This window comes from Chiloscyllium plagiosum, chromosome 12 (genome assembly GCF_004010195.1).
Source record: "Chiloscyllium plagiosum isolate BGI_BamShark_2017 chromosome 12, ASM401019v2, whole genome shotgun sequence".
In the NCBI taxonomy this organism is placed as follows: domain Eukaryota; kingdom Metazoa; phylum Chordata; class Chondrichthyes; order Orectolobiformes; family Hemiscylliidae; genus Chiloscyllium; species Chiloscyllium plagiosum.
In genome coordinates this window covers 13988266-14010588 of record NC_057721.1, presented here as the reverse complement: position 1 = coordinate 14010588, position 22323 = coordinate 13988266, and positions in this window count along the sequence as shown.

Genomic DNA, 22323 nt, shown 5'->3' with positions numbered 1-22323 from the left:
GTCATTATCACATTGCTGTTAGTGGGATCTTGCAGTATGCAAATTGGCTGTACATTAGGGCTACATACTCAGCTGTACTTGTACTGAGGCTCAATAGGTACTTTTGTACCCATCACAGTGGTTTCAAGTCCCACTTTGGGATTGGTTGACCATGGAAGGAGCATTTGTGATACACTGCAGCAGCAGCCTAGCAACCCTTCCTTACTATCACCCCCGAGATAGATTACTGATGCATGAAGGTATGGAATAAACAAAGGTTGGTATAAAGCACTTACCGTTGGGCTGCTGTGAAAGGCTCTGTATAAATATGGAACATGTTTGCTAGTACATGTGGATCGAGATAGTGTCATTCAATCTGATTTCCATTGACTGGCTGTAATTTTATAGTTTGGGTGGAACCTGTATTCTAGTAAGGTCAGTGCTAAACTGAGTACCATGAGCAAAATTCACAGTTGTGATATAGGTGGGAATGCAACAACAATTGTATGAAGTTAATTGATAGACAGAGAAGGATGATTTGAGATAAATTCTTGTTCCCAAGTTGGACAAGGGTTGGAATTGCTTCAGCCTGGGATCAGAGCTAAATCCACAAACCCAGCACATTCATCCATATTAATATCTATATCCTTGGCTCATTCCAAAACACTGGCCACATCTGCTTGATGCCTTTATTTGACCAAGTAACTTATCTTTGTGATGTCAGGAAGATTTGAGATTGAGTTCCCTTATACTCAAATTTGAATCCAATGCGTATGGTTTTGGATTTAGAAAACATAATTTTGAAATTTGCTTACAGTATCAGATGGATGGGCTTGACAGATTTCGAGGGGAGTGGTGTTATGGAAAAGATTTTGGGGGGAATGAGCAGATGTTAGGTAAGTTGGAGGTAATGCATTTGGGAAGGAGGATGAAAGATAGCAGAGGAAAGATTCTGAAGGATGTGTATAGGGTGGTGGTTGCTGAACAGACATCCACATGTTCTCTCCAACAACTTTTAAGAAATGTGAGTGCAGATAAATGATAAAGAAAATGATAATGAACTTGCAGATTTTGTAAAACAGGGATTTGGGTAGAAGAAGGATATTGTGAAACCTGAAAGGGTTCAGAAAGGATTTACAAGGATTTGCAAGGGTTGGAGGGTTTGAGCTATAGGGAGAGGCCGAATAGACTGGGCCTGTTTTCCCTGGAGCATCGGAGGCTGAGGGGTGACCTTATAGAGGTTTATAAAATCATGAGGGACATGGATAGGGTAAATAGACAAGGTCTTTTCATTGGGGTCGGGGAGTCCAGAACTAGAGGGCATATGTTTAGGGTGAGCGGGACAGACTTAAAAGGAGTTTAAAGGACAACGTTTTCACATAGAAAGTGGTGCATGTATGGAATGAGCTGCCAGAGGATATGTTGGAGGCTGGTACAATTACAACATTTAAAAGGCATCTGGATGGGTTTATGAATAGGAAGGGTTAAGAGGGATATGGGCCAAGTGATGGTAAATGAGATTAGATTAGGTTAGAATATTTGGTTGGCATGGACGAGTTGGACCGAAGGGTCTGTTTCCATGCTGTATGTCCCTCTGACTCTATGTTCCTCCCGAGACTCCTCTACATCCATGCTCTGTACATCCAGCTCTTAAATAAGGGAGGACTAGAAATAGCAGTGCTGGTATCAAATCACACAATATCCTGACTAATCTAAAGGACTGCAAGCTTTTAAGAGCTATCCAAATATGCTTCCTAGGTTGGCATTTTGTACTTGCCACATTATAAATGTGGATAGCTGCAATTAAGTACACATAATGTGGATGCAATTTTAATACTAAAATAGAACTCATAATGCCCATACTATGGGCACTCCTGAACCTATCTTTGCGGTCATGCAGTGTATAGACTTAATAAAGTAGTCTTTGAAAGCATTGTAACTATCATCGATGGCAAAGACTGCTGATAATCTCTGGTTTATTATCTCAGTCTAAACACCAGCAACCTTGCTGTGCTGCATGCAGTTCTCCTAATCATTTGGGGAGGCTATGACAGGCACAGGAGAATGGCAAATTGTATTTTATACCATATATAAGATTAGACATATTTGGTTGATTTACTATTGCTAAACTTGCTGTGGAATCCACAGAGCAATCTAATGATAATGATGTCTACCAGAACAGAGACATCACTTCAAGTCATATCTCCGGGCAATTCTGAAGTACAATCTCTCAGCTTTGCTGTTGAGAAGATATAGAATTACATAAACAGAGCTAAAAGCTGTCTGCTTCTTCATAAGTGATAACAAACTGAAAATAAATTGAAGAAAATTAAGATATGTGACTAATACTAGACCATTTTGCTTTACACATATTTTCAGAGTGTAAGAAGCAAAATCAAATTATTTCATTACCCATTGTAAATAAGCCTTTCCAAACACCATGACAAGCCTTGGGAGAATCATTTCATCCACATCATACAAAACACTTTAATGTGACTGGACTTTCTTCTCAGTTTGCATCACAGTGACAGACATTAAGACCAGTTAAGTCAAAAAATAATGCACGAAGGGAAATGAAAGTAATTTCTGATTCAGCAAAGCAATATTCTCCAAAGTACAATATGCGTGTGGAACAGCTGCAACAGCAAAATCTTTTTCTGCATCAATGGACAATAGAGAAGAATCCTGAATCACTGCAGAAAAAAAAAACAAAGTTGAATTGATCACACTGCACCAATAGATAAATAGTTCAGTCATCAGAAAATTTAACAAGTATTTAGTTGTTCTATATTTTAACTGATGGTTGAGGGGTGTCTTTCTGACTGGAGGTCGGTGTCCAGTGGGGTCCCACAAGGGTTAGTGTTAGGCCCCTTGCTGTTATGCTTTATATCAATCATTTAGTCTTGAATGCAGGAAGATTGATCAATAAGTTCACAGACGTTACAAAAAATTGATGAGGTAGTAAATGATGTGCAGGATAGCCATAGATTACAGGAGGATATAGGCAGGTAAAATTGGATAAATTCCCAGGACCTAATCAGATATACCCTAGAACTCTGTAGGAAGCTGGGGAAGTGATTGCTGGGCCTCTTGCTGAGATATTTGTATCATCAATAGTCACAGGGGCAGTGCTGGAAGACTGGAGGTTGGCTAACGTGGTGCCACTGTTTCAAAAAGGTGGTAAGGAAAAGCCAGGGAACTATAGATCGGTGAGCCTGATCGGTGGTGGGCAAGTTGTTGGAGGGAATCCTGATGGACAGGATTTACATGTATTTGGATTAGGGATAGTCAGCATGGCTTTGTGTGTGGGAGGTCATGTCTCACGAACTTGAGTGAATGTTTTGAATAAGTAACAAAGAGAATTGATGAGGGCAGAGCAGTGGACGTGATCTATATGGACTTCAGTAAGGCGTTCGACACGGTTCCTCATGGGAGACTGGTTAGCAAGATTAGATCTCATGGAATACAAGGAGAACTAGCCATTTGGATACAGAACTGGCTCAAAGGTAGAAGACAGGGTGGTGGTGGAGGGTTGTTTCTCAGACTGGAGGCCTATGACCAGTGGAGTGCCACAAGGGTCAGTGCTGGGTCCTCTACTTTTTGTCATTTATATAAATTATTTGGATGTGAGCAAAAGAGGTATAGTTAGTAGGTTTGCAAATGACACCAAAATTGGAGGTGTAGTGGACAGCGAAGAAGTTTGCCTCAGACTACAACAGGATATTGATCACATGGGCCTATGAGAAGTGGCAAATAGAGTTTAATTTAGATTTTGGAAAAGCAAATCAGAGCAGGACTTATGCACTTAATGGTAAGGTCCTACGGAGTGTTGCTGAACAAAGAGATGTGGGAGTGCAGGTTTATAGCTCCTTGAAAGTAGAGTCGCAGAACTCTGGTGGAGTAGCAGAAAGCATAAGAGACTGTCAAAGAATACAGGAGAATTCGTGAGAGGTCACGCTTTCAAGGTGAGAGGTGAAATGTTTAAGGGGAATACACGTGCAAGTACTTTACACAGAGGGTGGTGAGTGTCTGGAACATGTTGCCAGCAGAGGTGGTAGAGGCAGGCACAGTAGATTCATTTAAGATGCGTCTGGACAGATGCATGAGTAGGTGGGGAGCAGAGGGATACAGATGCTTAGGAATTGGGCGACAGGTTTAGACAGTAGATTTGAATCGGCTCAGGCTTGGAGGGCATAAGGGCCTGTTCCTGGGCTGTAAATTTTATTTGTTGTTTCTTTCCTTGTTCTAGGTCAATAGGACAGTGAAGAAGGCATTTGGTATGCTTTCCTTTATTGGTCAGAGTATTGAGTACAGGAGTTGGGAGGTCATGTTGCGGCTGTACAGGACATTGGTTAGGCCACTTTTGGAATATTGCGTGTAATTCTGGTCTCCATCCTGTCGGAAGGATGTTGTGAAACTTGAAAGGGTCTAGAAAAGAGTTACAAGGATATTGCCAGGGTTGAAGGATTTGAGCGAGAGGGAGAGGCTGAATAGACTGGGGCTGTTTTCCCTGGAGCGTTGGGGGCTGAGGGGTGTCCTTATAGAGGTTTATAAAATCATGAGGGGCATAGATATGATAAACAGACAAGGTATTTTCCCCGTGGTGGGGGAGTCCAGAGCGAGAGGGCATAGGTTTAGGGTGAGAGGGAAAGATATAAAAGGGACCTAAGAGCAACTTTTTCACACAGCGGGTGGTACGTGTATGGAATGAGCTGCCAGAGGAAGTGGTGGAGGCTGGTACAATTACAGCATTTAAAAGGCATCGGGATGGGTATATGAATAGGAAAAGTTTAAAGGGATATGGACCAAGTGCTGGCAAATGGGACTAGATTAGTTTAGGATATTTGGTCGGCACGGACGAGTTGGACCGAAAGGTTGTTTCCATGCTGTATGTCTCTATGACTCTATTTAAGGAAAGGGAGGAGGTTTAGAAGGTTTGTGAGGAAAATGTCTTTCACCCAGAGAGCAGTGCAATCTGGAACTCACTGCCTGTAAGGGTGATAGAGGCACAAACCCTCAAAACTTTGAAGAAGTATTTAGATGTACACTTGCAACACCAAGGCATACAAGGCTATGGGCAAAGTGCTGGAAAATGGGATTAGCGTAGTTAGCTGGCTGGTTTTGAGTGGCGCAGATACAATGTGCATGATTCCTCTATGACTCGAACTCACAAAGTACCAGTTTTGAGCAAATAGAGAGGGCATGACCCTAATTCGTGCTTTTCTAACTCAAACTGATCATACTGCAATTGCTTTGCAGCAGTAATTCATACATCACATAACATACTTTTCTATTAGAAGCATTATGCCAAGTCCTTAACAATCCCAAAATGTACTGACGGTTGCTTGATAAATGGAATCTAACATAGTAGAAGATTTCATTATTAGGAAACATCACTACTCAGTTTTTAAAAACTTGAGGCTAAAAGCTTGTTTGACCCCATTAGCCCGCATAGTGCTGATGAAACAGTCATTAGCTTGTGTCCAGTTAAGGTAATGCAGACAGCATGTCAATATCACACCATCTGCTTTGCACTGGAATCGCTGCCTGCAGCCCAATGTGAAACTTACAGCTGACCAGCTGCTTGCTCAGCAGTGGTCCACGGTGTGGGTGTAGTCAGTATGGCTTATAGTTAGCTGGCATTTCTTAAGGCAGAAGCACATTCAGACTGGATCTGCTGCTGGAATTGCCTGTGTATGCCTTTCATGGAAGGAATAAAATCATTCTAGGAGCCACAGACTAGAAGGTGGACTCCCAGATTTGCTGTTGCTGATAGGTTTGGAGGTCAAAAAGAGGAGAACGGTCATCTTTCAGCAGGGACAAGAAGGGCTTCAACACAGAGAAGGGAATGGGTGCTGGTGGTCAGGGATCGGAATTTTCCACTGACATCTCCAACGTGTTGCATCACTTGATCCATCAATACTGTTCAATGCACCACAATACACCACAGCCCTGTCACTCACCAAGCAACAAGATTCCTAATCTTCCAATATTGCACCTCACCCACACACACAATCTGCAATTGCTGCAAGCCTCACAGCCAATCTTGCGCATAATTACAGCTATTCGACTACAATAAGCGTCACCCAAATACAGCGCAACACACTTACTGGCAATCTTGCCCTTTCTTTTAAAAAGTTGTGTGACACAATAGGACAGGGCAGCAAAAAGGTATCTCCTTAGCCCTTGGAAGACACACTGCTCTCCATCATAAGGCCAGCAGTGATTAAAGCCATTATATTGAGCATGGCTTTGAACATTCAGGATTAATTTCCTACCATACATATCTTCTGATAATCTACTCTACTCCTATCCTGCTCTGGAGCATAAAGTGCACCTATTTCCCATCTCAATCCCTTCCAACACCCCTGCTTACTTTTCTGACTTCAGACCTGCTACCCGACCAGCTAATGTAGTGTCACCTTGTTGGACACGAACAATAGTAGCTGCCTGTTGAAAAAGCATGGTTACTTGATCTGGTACATGTAATCACCAGCTCCAATACTAGAAGGCAGGCATTTTGGAGGGTACTGTAGATGCAGTATCAAAATGTGGTGAGTCAAAATATTGTCGCTACAACTAGGGCACGGGAAAAGGATAGGCAGTACTTTTTCTCTTCTTTTCTATGTATTTATTGTGGGCCTTCTTTTTCATATTCTATTTCATCCATATCTCCTTATTCATCCACGTCTGTCTTATTCCTGGCTACTTTGTTCTTGTTTTTAACTGTATATTTAGATATTTCTTCTGAATTCTACTGTTTGTATTGTTAAGTATTTCCCACATTACTTTTTATCTCTATCATTTTTCTCCTCTATGTATCTGCCCTAGTTCTGTTTTCATCTATTTCAAAATTACTTTGGTCTTTGACTCATGAATGTTTCACTCACAATCAGTTTTAAATCTTACACTATGATTGTATTGCCAAATGATCTCAGACATTACTGAACTTGTGCCTCCATCCAGAGCTACAAATTGCCTGTATACACTTAATATTCTAATTCCATTAATGCTAAAGGTGGAGGGCCAGTTGGCAGAAACGGCTCTTATGAGGATCAGAATAACAGCACAGAACTCAATTCCCTTTCCAGCTAAACTAGATCTGGGGCATGCCTCCTCACCTTATGCCACACGCCACAGTAACATGGTGCAGCAATGCACAAAACCAGGCCTGCTCTGTAGAAGAAAAAGATTGCAAATGTGCAAATTACAATACATAAGTTTAACACAATGGTCAACACAGTTGTACTGCAGTATTTATCACTCAGGGCTGTTCATTGGAGCACAGTGATTGAGAACAGCATGAGTTATGAACTGTTTTGTTACAAATTGATTTCATCCAATTGCTGATGAAAAATCGCAGAGCTAAACTGTAACAAATATTATGAGGCCCCTCTGGCAATTCAGGGAACTCTGCTACGTTTGCACACAAAGCTAAGCCATTTACCTTTGTGACATTCAATTGGAAACCTGCTGCCAGTTAAAATATTCAGGACACATTTGCAACATAGATACTCGAGTAAGTTTTGAGGAAGGGTAGCAGACCCAACTGTTAGTATTGCACTTGGCACAGAGCCTCTCTCACCAATTTCACCTTAATCTAGACTTACAAATTCATCATTTTGACCTAAATCTACTAGTAATGATGAAGTACCACTCGAATACTGATGAGTCTGTCCAATTTGACATTTCTCAGGAATATTTTCAGATTGTACAAAGTTTAAGAATGAGGAGGAATTATTTGCCTCCAGCAACAAACTTACTTCACTCCATTTTATTAAATGCCATTCTCACCCTGTGGAGGCACTTTTTCCCTTACTTTCTGAACTGCAATCTATTTTCAAATAAACACTGCTCTTGTCAGGATATCCCCAAGGCCAGCAAGTCAGTTGGAGCAATGTAGACTGGAGTTGCAAATTGGAACAATGCAGAACTCCCTAACTCAGTTAACATGATGGGCTTGACTGGCACCACACCCACAAGCATCCATTACTGACACTCAGGAGCAGCACTGTGTGCTATCTCCAAGATGCACTGCAGAACGACAGCACCTTCCAAACCCACAACCACTTTCATCTAGCAGACACATGGGAACACAGCCAATTGGTGAGTTCCCCTCAAAGCCACTCGCCATCCTGACTTGGAAACATATCGCCATTCCTTCACTGTTGCCTCCCTTAAGGACATTGTGGGTCAATCCACAGCATATGGGCGGCAGCAGTTCAAGAAGGCAACTCACCAGTGCTTTCTCAAGGGTAACTAGGGATGGCCAATTAATGCTGGCCAGCAAGCAATGTCCACGTTCTACGAGTGAAGAAAGAAAGTTGCCTGGGAAATTGAATTTTTGTACAGGCAATTTCCTAATCCTGGAATCCTCCAGAAAAGTTCATTGAAGTCTAGCAATTCAAAGTGTTCTGACTCATCTGAACTTAATCGTTACCCAAGAAAACTTGGATCATAGAATCGCTAAAGTGTAGAAACAGGCCACTTGGCCCAACAAGTCCACACCGACTCTTTGAAGAACATTGCACCCAGATTCACCTCCCTACCCTATCTCTGTAACTCCACATTTCTCATGGCTAATCCACCTAACCTACACATCCCTGGACACTATGCGCAATTTAGCATGGCCAATCCACGTAGCCTACACATTTTTGGACTGTGGGAGGAAACCGGAGCACCTGGAGGAAACCCACGGATGGTTAAAAACCTGAGAACTATTAAACTGACCTCCTGACTCACCACTGACACTTTCTCAATTTTTTTTGCAAGATTTGTGAAGGTTTGTAGCTCAAGTTGAGGTTTAGGGTGTAGCTTTGCTTGCTGAGCTGTCGGTTTGATATCCAGACGTTTCATTACCTGGCTAGGTAACATCATCAGTAGCGACCTCCAAGTGAAGCGAAGCTGTTGTCTCCTGCTTTCTATTTATATGTTTGTCCTGGATGGGGTTCCTGGGGTTTGTGGTGATGTCATTTCCTGTTCGTTTTCTGAGGGGTTGATAGATGGTATCTAGATCTGTGTGTTTGTTTATGGCGTTGTGGTTGGAGTGCTAGGCCTCTAGGAATTCTCTGGCATGTCTTTGCTTAGTCTGTCCCAGGATAGACTTTCTCAATATGAATTCGCCTGACACCTGATACCCCTGTATCCTTGAAAACCAGCCCTCAAACAGACACTACTCTACCACTGTAATTCCATGCCTCCCTCTCAGACCTTTCAGACCCAACACACATGACTCCTTTTGCCTCAACTTACCTTATGCACACATTCACTGACCTGGCATCCTACCCACCTGACACACTATCTGCATGGCATATTACCAGCCTCACCCCACTCACTCAATATGCTACAGGCCCACCTTTATTGCATGCTCTATCTACTTGGCGCCCAAACCAATCTCACCTATCTCGATCAATACCCACCTCACCCACATGGTTCCAACTTCCAATCTAGCCCCACACTGACACAGGAACAGTCAAATTAGCTGGAATGTGCTGCTGAACATTTAAATTACACAATATGGCACATTGGCTACTATAAAATGAGCATGACCAATTCTTTCTGCTGCTGGATTCCTGAACAGATTCATTACAGAAGACCAGCAATTTCCAGAGCAGAAAATATCTAAAATGAAGTGAATAAGTTTTAACCTGACAAGGATCGGATAAAAGGCTCTGTTCCTCATCAGAATATCTGGGCCAATTTTTAATCCATCCTCTTGAATTTAAGATTTTACTTGATCCTGTTGTATTTAAGATCAACTACAAATAAAATAGTTTTTTTTTGCAATGTTACTTTGAATATTGTTGTTTCCCCTTAAGTGTTAATGTTCTAGATTCAAACATTTTGCCTTTTAATGGTGTTCTTAGTCAAATTATGTATGTTAGTATTAAATTGTGGTCAGTGCATAGTTAACAATAAATCAATCTTACAGTGACCAGTTCAGTTAGCCTATGAAGGTATGAAAACCAACTTAAGACTTTCTCAATAAGTTAACAGTTTTCAAAACACAGAACAATGTGATAACCCTACCCTAATCAAAAAGTTAACATGCAAAATGGACACCGTGCAAGATAGGGGAAAGGGCACTATAAAGGAAGAGAAAATTTTGGGCAAAGTCTGAAGACTTGCCCCAATGTCAAAAACTGAGAGCCTGCAGCCCCGAATGTAACTTACAGTGCATTGGGAGAAAACAAACACTAATGAGAGAGCACAAGTACAGAGTAAACATCCCACAGAAGTACATCACAACTAGGGAATGCATGTCTTGGATGTTTTCCCTACAGGTACCTCTCTTAACTCATTTCCCATTACCAGATCACTAGTGATTCCATGAATACACCTCTTGCCAGTCTATTTAGGAATAATTTAATTCTCCCATGATTAATATTCTACATCTTTCACTGATTTATTTAACATATTTTTTTCTCCAGTTCAATTCTACAGTCTAATAATTTGCACCCCAATAATCGTGAACAACCCCGTTGCACATAAGCTATGAATAATTGCTTCATTAACTTCACTATCCATAACACAGTTTGTAAAATGCTACTGTTTCCATACAGTTCAATAGTCAGTCTGCAACTATCTGTTGCTTCCTCCTTCAGTTGCTGATGTTGCTTTGTAAAACCTAAGTGTTTGCTCTTTTGATATCAAAAATTAAATCCTTATCCATGAACCTAAATCAATTCTTTGAAATAGAAAGCTACACATTCTGACAATCTGCAAACATGCTGCTTTCAATCTACAATCAATCAAACATAATGGTGCACAAGTGGTTTAAATTAAACTGAACTGTGAGGCATAAAAATCAATGTTGGGATATTCACTTAGCATCTGGTGCAACTTTTACGTGCAGTAAATTATCAATCTCCTTGATTGCTTAGGTATTATCAGCAACCTTGGTTCTTTCTTTGTGCTGAGTCATTCTGCCCCTTCAATTTTCATTGCCATTTCTGGAGCTATCAAACTGCAAACACTCAATAAAGCTTCTATTATCTAAAGATTCATTACATTTTCATAATTCTCTCCAAAACTGGTTACAGCCAATTAAGAAATGTTGCTTTAATTCTCTCCAATAAGTAGCCTGTTTCCCATCTGCAGTAAGCAAACTCGGCAACACATTTTATGCAGTATCTTAGGTTTAGAAGCTGCTAACATACAGATGATATGTTTAAAAGTGAACCTGGCAAACACAAATGTATTGAAGAGCACAAATAAAGAGTAGAGAAGGATAATACACTGTGGCACTGATTTGGTGCAGTGGAAAAATACATAAAGAAAATAAAAGCAAAACCCCATGGCAGATTTAGATAAAAGTAATGGAAGGCAAGATAGGCTAAAACTGAATTAAAATCAGCAAACTGAAAAACATAAGCAATGGATACACAAACATGTGAAAAAAGACAGGTAGAGAATAGTTGGCTCATTAAACCTTTTCATCAATATTAGCAATCAGTTGCCTGGCACCAAACATCAATAAAATAATTTATACAGGATAATCAATAGCTAGTACCAAACAGGAATAAAAACAAGCTAATAACTGGTTAGTAACAGGGAATTCATTGATAAGTAATTGCCAGAAGGGAGTAATCCATACAGGAAAATCAACAGTTGCCAATATGGAGTTTAAATCCAATAAACAGTTCAGTTTGACAGGAATAGAGCTTTCAGCTGGAATAAGTTTATTAAATATCAACAGCAGTGCTTTACTCATGGCTGTTAAGGTATTGTTGGTAAATAAGTTGAAGCCTAACAGCATTTCAATGTTCACCATAGCCCTGCTCTAATGTTCAAATAATTGCCCAATGCAAAAAAGATGCTTTCCCAAAGCAATGCATTATCAGTCCAGCACAAAATATAAATTTAATAATACCAATAGAGAAAAGGACACATGTATTGTTGTTTTATTTCAATCCTCACTAAATTGGATTGTCTCAATTACACATAGCATTTGTTGTAGAGTTATAGACTCATAGAGATATACAGCACGGAAACAGACCCTTCGGTCCAACTCATCCATTCCGCACAGATATCCAAACGTAATCTAGTCCCACTTGCCAGCACTTGGCCCATATCCTTCCAAACTCTTCCTATTCGTATACAATTCCAAATGCCTTTTAAATGCTGTAATTGTACAGGCCTCCACCACTTCCTCTGGCATCTCATTCCATACATGCGCCACCCTCTGCATGAAAAGGTTGCCCCTTAGGTCTCTTATATATCTTTCCCCTCTCACCCTGAACCTATGCCCTCTACATCTGGAATCCCCCACACTGGGGAAAAGCCCTTATCTGTTTATCCTATCCATGCCCCTCATGATTTTATAAACCTCTGTAGGGTCACCCTCAGCCTCCAACGCTCCAGGGAAAACAGCCCCAGCCTGTTCAGCCTCTCCCTATAGCTCAAACCCTCCAACCCTGGCAACATCCTTGTAAATCTTTTCTGAAGCCTTTCAGGTTTCACACAGGGAGATGCAAAGCATAGGAGGGAGACCAGAATCGCACATGATATTCTAAACGTTTCGTTCCAACTCACATTGTGGATTTGCAGTGTTTGCTTGGAAATACATTAATCCTCAGGAGATAATTCTGCTCACCTCCCGGTCTTCTTTTTATTTCTCTCAATTATTCAAACGACAGTATTTTTCATCTCATAGTGAATTTCCAGCTCATGCTGATGTTACATGGCTTTTTTCTTGCTGTCAAATCTTGAAATAACAAGGAGAATCCTCTGCTCTGGCACAGACACAGATGCAATCAATACACAAGAACAATCTCAACCCAAACAACATCATTAGCATCGGCTTTTTTGTATCTTGAATTATGAAAACTACTTTTAAAAAACTCTTTCCTCAGGATTTGTACATTCACAGCTTGATTATGCTCTGGATGTTATTGCATTACAACAGCAGTGTGTGTTACAACTCATATAATGCAGGTCCCCATATCTCTCTCTCAAACATAAGCATACACACTTTCCAATTCCATTTTTTTCAACTCCTGTGCAATTCTGTCCAAATGATTGGCATGCATTTCATGTTAGCGGGAGGATTTTTAAATGTGAGTTGCCAGTGAAGAAGGAATAGATGCTTCTGCTGATGATCCGTCACATATATTCTTGAAGCATAGACTATAATAATCAAAAATATTTTCAAAACTAATGTTTGAATTTATTGCCTGATTTTGTTACGACTAGTCCTTTGGGAAAGTTGCCCAGTTTCTTGCAGTTCCAAATGAGATAATCTGAATTGTAAAGCTCCTGGGTGAGGATGGGAAGGAGCTGTCTCCCCTTCTTTATTCACCCACATACCTCGGTCTCAACAAGGTTAATGTTTAAAATCCCTCCCAAACCGAATGAATTTATGCTTTAAAAGGAATAGATTTAATCAAACCTTCTTGAGTTAGCAAAGGTTAGGACTTTCTAAATGTGAAAAGACAACATAGTGCAGGGCAATTTTACGTAGGTTAGAAATAAGAAGCAAGGTAAATACAAAATAGATGTGAAGTTGTCCATGAAGAAGTGAATAGCAGCTCGTTGTGGATGGTATCCAGTGGTGTTAACTTTGTTTTTGAGCAGATGATTTTGAGATTCTGGGCTTTGTGAGTTGATTGGAACACTTTTATCCTGGTTCCTCTTGGCAGTGATGGTTAACAGGTTCCACATTTTCTGCATAGCAACACCCAACTCCACATAAACTATGCCCCTCCACCTCTAAGGAAGTGAATCCCAAGAGTTCCTGCACAGATACTGAACCTTGGTGATGAGAGGAGGTAACATAACCGTTGAGATTGGGGAAAACAATCAAGTGGGCCAAGGCATCTCTCTCCCGGCTACTGGCACTCGAGGACTCTCAGAGACCCGATACCTGCTTAGCCCCAGGTGGGAAATGACCCTATGGTGTCGAGAATCAGACTTCAGGCTCATGCACAGACACGAGTGGAAGCAGCAGACAGGTACTTCCACTCATGGCATCGATTGCCCAGGGGCTGTGGGAGTGCAGTCAAGCCTGTGATGATCTGTCTTCCTCCATGGACAGGGACTGCCAGAGAGGCATGCTCACCTACTCTCCATTGCCCCAGCCATTGGTCCCCAGGACCTAAAGCATGACAAGAGGAAGCAAGGACACAGGGAATTTATGTCGGGTACCTGTTCCTTAGAAGGAAACAGGGCAGTGCTAGGATGCACCCAACTAGATGTAGAATTGCATTCAGGCATGTTTATACGCTCTCCACTCAGGCTACTCCAGTGGCAACTGGGCCCTCCACCTCATCTGTCCCTCTCAGAGCCCTGAAGTTCAGGCCGAGGAGAGTCAATGTCCCTCTAGCAAGAAAACCCTCAAAATATCTGGCCCACCCAGACAAATGGCCCCCTGGGGTCACCCTATCAAATCTCACTGGCCAATGGCACCCCCCCAAGACAGCAGGATCCCTCAGCCCCAGCTGTGTAACCAGGAAGTACAGTGAGATGTAGTGGGAGGAGAGAATAAGGAAGAAAACTCACTGAGGGCACTTTGGTGGCATGGGTGAAAAATGCCTGTTTGTAAATCTCAGACGTTTTCTTGACATTAAGTTTCACGCATGTGTTTATGAGTCTTGCTGTGCATGCACCAAATGCATTTTCATCCATCCAGCAGCAGTGCATGAGATTCAATGGACAGAGGCCTGCACAGAATGCCTACTTCACGTTCTATAAGCAGGAAGGCACAATCTGTAGATGAGACATTGGTTCTGACAAAATGAATGGTGCACTGAGAACAACCTAGCTCTCAATGCCGGCGAAACCAAGGAACTCATTCTTGACTTTTGGCATGATGTTACTCATGTCCCCCCAACACATTAACAGAACAGAGGTGGAAGAATTGGAGAGTGTCAAGCTCCTGGGAATGGTCATCCACAACAAGCTTTCTTGGACTCTTCATATGGACACACTGGTTACAAAGGCGCAACAACATCTCTTCTTCCTCAGGCAGCTGGGAAAATTTGGCATGATGGCAAATACCCTTGCCAACTTTTATAAGGTGCGCCATTGAGAGCATTCTGTCTGGATGTATCACTACCTGATATGGCAACTGTACCATTCAAGATCGAGCCGTTTACAGAGAGTGGGGAACTCAGCCTGGACAATCACAAAGGCCAACCTCCCATCTATAGAATCCATCTACCAGACCCGCTGTTAAGAAAAGGCCGCCAGCATTCTTAAAGGTCCATCCCACCCTGGCAATATTTTTCTACAACCTCTACCATCGGGGAGAAGGTACAGAAGCCTGAACACACGAACCAGCCAGTTTCACAACAGTTTCTACCCTACTGTTGTTAGAATACTGAATGGACTCACAAACTCTTAACATTCCCGTGTACCTGTGTTCTTGTTTTGCTGCTGTTTACCTATTATTTACTAATTATGCTACGTAACTATGTGATCTGTCTGTATTGCTCGCAAGACAAAGCTTTTCACTGTGCCTCGGTACACATGACAATAAATTAAATTCAATTTAATTCAATTCAATCTTTGCCCTGCAGCAATCAACCTCCCTAATGCTTAGGTCATTCTGTGCACACAGGTACAGCTGTCACAGAGTTGGCCTGCAGTGACTGTGCCAAGGAGGTGAAAGACACAGAGAGATTCAGTGTGGGATGGCCAACAAGGAAGCAGCCTGTCTGCTCTGCCTTTATAAAGCTGTGATCAATGTTCTTTTCCTCTAAATGTAACCCCTCAACCCCGATCAGCGTTTGCTACAGCCCCCTCTCTCTCACCTTGAATAACCTAACCCCCCCAACTTCCAACCAGTTTGTTCCTTGTTGTGCATTTTCAATTTGCAGCATGGTGTTAGAAAGCAACAGTGAGTGCTCCTTTTCCAGCAGTTTCCAGTCTCAGCCCACCCATACACCCAAATATCCATATCCCCCTTCCTAATAACCCAAACAGACGTACACTTCCCAAAGTCCTCATGCACTTGCCTCCAGTTGCCTACCCTTCCCACCTAGACCCTGGCAATGAGGTGCCCATGCCCCCGGTGCAATCATTCACTGCCCCCCAACTTGAAGCCAGGGAGCTCCTGGTTCCGGTAGTCACCATGCCTCATTACAGGCTTCCCAGCCATGCTTGTCAATATTCCACCCCCACTTCCATATCCTGCTGACCTTACCTACACCATTGTATGGTGCTCCCACCGAGACCCTGCGACCCCAGTCCCAAAGCAAACACCCCCCAAGGCTCTGCCACACTTTACCCCCTCCTTCCCTCATTTTCTGTGGTGGACTCGATGGAATGAAAAATGTGACTGGGCAGCCCTGGTGCCCAGACCCCTGACTGGTGCCTACACATCTCCCCAACCACATGAATACTATTCACTGGACTCACCACAATGGAGTGAACTGATTGACGATGGCCCATTTCCCCAGCCTGCAGAGGCAAGGCCCAGTGCCTGAGAACATCCAATGTGGCCAGCTGCCTTGCCTGGTACGGGGAATAGCCTTTGACTCAGTGTGATGGGAACTCCTCTCCCCTCCATGGGGATGACTCCTATAACAGTTTGATACTTGGGCTTACTTGCTGCATGTGCAGTGAGTTTGCAGGTGTGACGCTACTGAGATGTGAGCAGCGAGTCAGCGAGCTGCCTGTTGTGTGAAAGCACTAACTGGCAATGGCAAGGCAAGGCAGAGATGCTGTGAGCATGCAGGCAGGCACTAAGTGTGTGAGCAGTAACAGAGCATAGGAACAGCCCTGAGGTGTGGGTTGGGTGCTTGTCTGTGTGTGTAAAGTGTCCTTGCTATCGACTTTCATCCCTAGTTTCTCGCGCACCCTGCAATGTGCTTGTAGAGCTCGGTGCCAATGCGGAGTCGAAGTGTCAGGAGGTTGTGAGGGGTTGGCAGATGCCAGGTGTCACTTACCTTGGAGGCGGAGGGCATTCAACAAGTACAGCTTCATCGTGCTCTAGTCTGCAGTTTGGCCATAGCCACCATGAAGGAAGTTCACAGCAACAGGCCAACACTGTCTTTGTTTCTTTAAATTTTCCAGAGGTCTAGCTTGTTTGGTGGACTTGGTAAGATGGTGGTCCGAATATGAATGGCATTACAAAGGCAGTTTAACAAATAAAACCATCAATTGGCATCTCACCAACTGCCCAGTGATAATCATGCCACGCCACTTGTGAAAAATACATAAGGTGGAGTGAGACGATATTGAAGTAGAGATGGGCCTCATTGCACTCATTACCTGATTCTGCCACACATCTCGTCATAGCCCACATCGCTCACCTCCCTGAATGTGATTCCCTCTTAGATTCTGCTGAAGTCACATTACACTCTTTCTTTTTTAGAACATAGAACAGTATAGCACTGTACAGGCCCTTCAGCCCTCGATGTTGTGCCGACCTTTTATCCTACTCTTAAAATCAGACTAACCTACATAGCCTTCATTGTACTATTTTCCATGTGCCTATCCAAGAGTCGCTTAAATATCCCTAATGTATCTGATCCTACTACCACTGCTGGCATTGCATTCTACACACCCATCACTCTCTGTGTAAAGAACCTACCTCTGACATCTCCCCTCAGCCTTCCTCCAATCACCTTAAAATTATACCCCCTCATGATAGCCCATTTCCGCCCTGGGAAAAGATCTGTGACTATCCACTCTATTTATGCCTCTCTCATCTTGTACACCTCTATCAAGTCACCTCCCTTCCTTCTTCACTCCAATGAGAAAGCCCTAGCTTCTTCAACCTTTCTTCATAAGACATGCTATCCAGTCCAGGCTGCATCCTGATAAATCTCCTCTGCACTGTCTTTAAAGCTTCCACATCATTGAGGCAACCAGAACTGAAAACAATATTCCAAGCCTATCCAAGACTTTATAGAGCTATAGCATAACCTTGAGGCTCTTAAGCTCAAATCATCTTGCTTTTTTCCATTCAAATGTAGAGACATGTTGCTGTCCTTCACCACTGCTGGTTTTTAATCACAGGAAACCCACCGAACATCATTGCAGAAGCATCATTAGCAGAAGAAAATCAACAGTGTGTTTAGGAGAAAGCCTACAGTGTATAAATTGCAGGTGAGCAATATATAGTCATATTGACATCACCAGCTTTCTGAGAACAAATTTTACAAAAGTTGTTCTTTGATATTCTACATATTATGAATGTTGTCATTTTGATTTGGCTCCCTCTGCAAAGGAGAAACTAAATAATAATGCATACTGAAATGTCTGTTAACCAACACAATTAAGTTCATTAGTAAAACTGCTTACAAATCATCTGTGAGTCAGCTTATGATCAATATCTACTGTATGGATGATCATACCACAATGACATTTATAATAACAATATACAACATTAAAATTAAAATATCCTTGCACAAGGTATGTCTATTGACCACTCTAGTTTCCTCAGAGGCATCCAATTAATTGGAAAGGATGGGATGGTAGTGCTTAAGCCACTGGTCATTGATTTACTGCTGCTATGAGAAAATGATTTGGAATGCCGGTGTGGGACTGGGGTGTACAATGTTAAAAATCACACAATACCAGGTTATAATTGAGTTTTGCTCCAGCATTTGAAACACAACAGCTGATAAAAAAAGCAACACATTATTCTGTGCATGGAGCTGCTAAAATAACAGGAGAGATATGTACCAGAGAAACCTGCCTCAGGAAAGTTCCTGGTCGACAGGCAGGAGGCTGGAAGAACACAGCAAGCCAGGCAGCATCAGCAAGTACAGGCAGGAGGCTGGAAGAACACAGCAAGCCAGGCAGCATCAGGAGGGATGGGCAGGTGGCTAGAAGAACACAGCAAGCCAGGCAGCATCAGGAGGGACAGGCAGGAGGCTGGAAGAACACATCAAGCCAGGCAGCATCAGGGGAGGGATGGGCAGGAGGCTGGAAGAACACAGCAAGCCAGGCAGCATCAGGAGGGACGGGCAGGAGGCTGGAAGAACACAGCAAGCCAGGCTTTAACAAAGGAGACAAAAATGTAGTGAAAATTCAAAGTTAGAAAAATGAGTGCATTACATTCTTTTCTCTCAATTGTGGCTATTGCCTTCCTTTCCACTGAGACTGTTCCCTATATATATTTCTTAAGTATTTATTTATTATCTTTCTCCTGAATTTTCATGCCATAATTTTAATTACATCTAGGTTGTGACTATTGCCTTCTTTTCCCATTGTGACTGTTCCCTATATACGTATATTATGGGATCGTGTTCAAATAACGACTGGAATCAGTGAGTGACGAAAATAACCTCTTTTATTCAGCAATCACAGCACAAGTACAAGGCAGCAATAGGATCCCAAAATACAGTTCTTACAAGAGCCCCTTTATACACAGTTCTTACAAATATTAATATTCCATGACTATGGTGTTACATTTTTTATCTGTAGTGTATAGAGGTTTGAGGAGCTTCTGTCCTGGGAGACAGGCAATGGGTTAAAACGTGCTAAATGATGACTGCTATTTCTGGTGGGATTAAGAATGTCTGTCTGGTCTACTTGCATAATGAGGCAGTGTTAGTCCTTTTGTCTTTCAAGTTAGTAAATGTTAGTAAAAATACTAGGCCTATATGCTCTAAATAAGTTAGAAATTGTACCCGTACTTAATAACAGAATAAAGGATAATAAACTGATTACTGCAGCTGGGTTGTAAGATTTATTTATTATTTGCCAGTATGAGTTTCATTCATTCATGCAATTTCATGGAAGCACTGTTTTGTCTGTTAGTTTCTTAAAGGGATAATGGCCCAGTTAAAAGGTATTTATCAGGTACATACTAATTGAGTAATCTATTCAGGAGATGGCTGGCAAAAGTTAAAAATCACACAACATCAGGTTATAGTCTAACAGGTTTATTTGGAAACAATAGCTTTCAGAGCGCTGCACCTTCATCAGGAATGAATGAACAGGAATCCGATATTAATGATTAATGGAGTTAATAAAGATAAATCATAACACAATATTTTTTCAGTATTTATTTATTTTTTCTCTCATGCATTTTCATGCCATAATTTTACTTTTGTCCTTGGAAGAATTGGCAACTGAGACAAACCATCCTGATTTGCAAATACATTACTGTTGCTTCGTTGTCACTTGGACAAAATTGTGCTACTCCCTACATTCTATTGTAGTATGTGCACATGGCCTACAGTGGTTCAAGAGTGTAGCCAACTATCATCTTCTCGGGGCTAACTCTAATCTATGTCCAATTGTTCTTCCTTATCTCTGCAGATTTTGGTTCTACTCTTGTTTTGATCTTGACTTTGCCTTTCCCATCTTTAGACATAGACACACTCATGCTAAACTATCGTTTATTTCTGTACATGCCCTATTACCATTCACTATGGCCCTTCTCCACCACTATTTTATCATTTAGTCTCTCCCATTTTCTATCTATTACAGACTTTCTCTTTTGTTCATTTTCCCCGGCTTCCCCCTTTTATTTACTTAATACCCAAATTTTCCCAGATCTGATAAAATCTGAAATATTACCTCTATTTCTCTGCCCACGCATGTAAACCTGCATAATTTATGACAGCTTTATTTGCTTGGTAAATGGGGGAACAGATAACCATATGTTTCAAGTATTTAATTCATCAACTTCGAAGTAATTTATCTGCTAATATTATTGACGAGAGTGTGGTGCTGGAGAAGCACAGCAGTCAGGCAGAATCCGAGGAGCAGAAGAATCGACATTTTGGGCATAAGCCCTTGATAAGCCTTTCCTGATGAAGGGCTTATGCCTGAAGCGTCGACTCTCCTGCTCCTCGGATGCTGCCTGACCTGCTGTGCTTTTCCAGCACCACACTCTCTACTCTGATCTCCAGCATCTGCAGTCCTCACTTTCTCCTTGCTAATATTATTGATATCTTGTTTGTGATACTGATAATTGACATAATACTTGATATAGCTTTTCCTTTCAAAGACACAATTAACTGGACTAATGCAGAAAAGTACTTCGGTTTACCAGCCAGATAATTGGTTTCTAAAACTTAATTTCACACAATAAAAGGAAAACAATATTCAATTAATGGTGCTAATTATTTTAGTTCAATAATTGGAAATAATTTGGAGTTTATTCAGAAGTATCAGTTGGAGACAGCCAGCCTTGCTATAGATCTGTTGTTTTTACAGATGGCACTTATAATGCAGAGCAGGTTTGCGGGACTGAACTGTCTATTCCTGCTCCTAGTTCTTAGTTCTCATGTATTTAAAGTGAGGCTCAGGACTTTTCAGAGAAAATGGTGATACAGATTATAGAGAGGACTCTCCCACAGCAGAGAAAGTAACCCCAAAACTCTTTTCACCCTTTTGGCTACCTTTTCATGGAAGTCTAGATAAAAAAAATGTGAAATTTTCCAGAGATATGTGTTTCTGAAACCACTGAAAAAGGCAGGATTATTCATTCTTCGAACACAAACAGGAAGATACCTATTGACACTGGATTGGTGAATAGTTTTGGACTGTTTCATTTTGTGCATAAGCCTAAACAGTGAAGATTTACTTCTGGTCTTCTCTTTCACTAAGTAACTGTTAGAAGTTTAATAACAAACGGATACAGCTGCAAAAAATATGCCAATAGTTTTTGGAGTTTTATATTAATAGCTGGAGAAGAAAAACATGAAACAAGATAAGTTTACAAGTTGTACAAACCAGTTGTTATAGCCCACACTTACAACAGTATCACAGTAAAAAGTGACTTTGACATAAAACAATTGTTTCGCTCATGGTTTTTCAAAGTGAAACTCCCAAAGCCCTTACCCAGAGTCGAAAATTGTGGTGCTTGAAATGCACAGCTGGTCAGGCAGCATCTGAGGAGCAGGGCAGTCAACGTTTGCAGCATGAGCTCTTTATCAGGAATTAGGTGGGGGGAGCCCAAGAGGGCTGAGAGATAAAAGGGAGGGGGATGGGGCTAGGGAGAAAGTCCATCTTCCTTCCCAACTATCCGTCCCATCCTCCTCTCCGACATATCACCATCACCTCCCACCTTCATCTACCTATCGCATTCCCTGCTACCTTCCCCTAGCCCCACCCCTCTCTCATTTATCTCTCAGCCCACTTGTCCCCCCCACCCCCACCCCCCACCATTCCTGATGAAGAGCTCATGATCGAAATGTTGACTCTCCTGCTCCTCAGATGCTGCCTGACTCGATGTGCTTTTCCAGCACCACACTTTTCGACTCTGATCTCCAGCATCTGCATTCATCACTTTCTCCAAAGTCCTTCCCCAGTCAAACCTATGTTTGATTTCATTTCAAAACCAATATGGTAGACTCTGAAGTGTTCTCTGAATTGACCATGTAGTCCACGATGACATTGTGGTATCGCCTTCTCTCAAGAATGCAACAGTTCACAAAA